Source organism: Schistocerca piceifrons, chromosome 8 (assembly GCF_021461385.2).
Source record: "Schistocerca piceifrons isolate TAMUIC-IGC-003096 chromosome 8, iqSchPice1.1, whole genome shotgun sequence".
NCBI classification, from domain to species: Eukaryota; Metazoa; Arthropoda; class Insecta; order Orthoptera; family Acrididae; genus Schistocerca; species Schistocerca piceifrons.
The window spans coordinates 288,888,296-288,890,049 of record NC_060145.1 but is presented as its reverse complement, the minus strand read 5'-3'; the positions used below and the strand labels follow the sequence as shown (position 1 = coordinate 288,890,049).

The following is a 1,754-nucleotide window of genomic DNA, read 5'->3' as shown; positions in this document are numbered from 1 at the left end:
AGAAGCTGTTCCAAATTTTGAAACTGATGTCAGGACGTGTATGAATCAAACGAACTGAATTCCAAGAGGAAATAAAACATATAGAAGATTGCCTAATGTAACTCGAGTGGATGCGATTACAAAACAAGCAGGAGCAAAATGGACAGATGTAGCAGGAGACCACACTGCATGGAGCACTCTTTATCCAGCAGTAACGTCAGATAACTGGCGATGATTATGATAATGATAATGATGATGAAGGCAATAAATATAATGGCAATGAAACGATCATTGTTGCAGGGTTCCGTAAACGATACTCTCCTCTTGTTTTTATTTGGACTGAAGACCAATTCTTAAATGAAAATATTTTATTAATTCTCGATACTTGTCTGTATAGTACTCCGTCATCAGGCCACATGTGGCCCACCGGGACCATCCGACCGCCGTATCATCCTCAGACGACCGGAGCCGCTACTATTCGGTCGAGTAGCTCCTCAATTGACATCACGAGGCTGAGTGCACCCCGAAAAATGGCAACAGCGCATGGCGGCCCGGATGGTCACCCATCTAAGTGCCGGCCACGCCCGACAGTGCTTAACTTTGGTGATCTGACGGGAACCGGTGTATCCACTGCGGCAAGGCCGTTGCCTACTTGTCTGTATACATTCTGCAAAATACATGTCATTGTACATTTGAGATAATTGTGAACAAACTTATTTTATTCATATTTTAATTAAGTTCAGTTCAGTAATGGAGAAAATGGGTGGGGGAGGAGGGGGCGGGCGGGGTTAGGCAGGTTGGCAATGGATCTACATACTTTGAATGGAGTAATAGAAAATTTACTGCCTGACAAAACAGTCAAGTACCCAGATGGGAGAAGGAAACGAAATGAAACTTCATGTATTCATAGGATATGTGACGTCAATTTAGTGATTAAAAACTCAAATCAGATTTACAAAGAACTTTGTACTAAAAGCCTACTTATCAGTGTAACATCGCACCCCCTACGACGTAGATGCATGTCCAGATTCAGTTGTGATGGGTGTGATAAAGCCAGTGTAGCCTCTTCTGAGGCAAGCGGGCCCACTACTGTTGTAACTGGTCGTTGATTTTCTTGATACTAGCACTGGGACGGAGTTGACATGTGAGCTGGTGCAACACATGTTCTACATGGGAGCGATGTGGAGATCTTGCTGGTCACAGGAGCAACTAGGCATCAGGCAGACAGTTCATAGACAAATGCGCCATGTGTTGACGAGCATTTTCTTGAATGGCACCACATTACTGCCACGTAAGGGGTAACACATGATATAGGATGTCGATGACATACTGCTGTGCCGTCAGAGTTCTCTCAGTCACTACCGGCTGTAGCTGGAAATCATACCTAGTGACTCCCCACACCATGACCATCGAGAGAAGTATAAAACCACTGTGTCTCTGCAGAACATTGGATGAATGAGGCCCCTCCCCAGGTCGCCGTCATAACCGCCAGTGATGGTCATCCAGGATAGTACAGAACCGTGATTCATCACTGTACATAGTGCGCAATGTTATTCACTAACGGTTAATGATTCCTAGTCCCGGCAGTTCTCCAAAGGCAGCCATTAGTGTTGTCGTGTAAACGGCAACTTAACGCATGGAATGGCCGCAGCTATTCACCAATCAATGATGCGGGACACTATAGAACATTGCAAAAAGACAATTATTTGTTCTCTGACGGTAGACATACACTCCTGGAAATGGAAAAAAGAACACATTGACACCGGTGTGTCAGA

General features: G+C 44.8%; 1 pseudogene; it reads right to left on the bottom strand.

Moving 5' to 3' along the window:
* Positions 1–510: 510 nt before the first annotated feature.
* LOC124712932 lies at positions 511–628 on the bottom strand (annotated as a pseudogene).
* Positions 629–1,754: the final 1,126 nt, after the last annotated feature.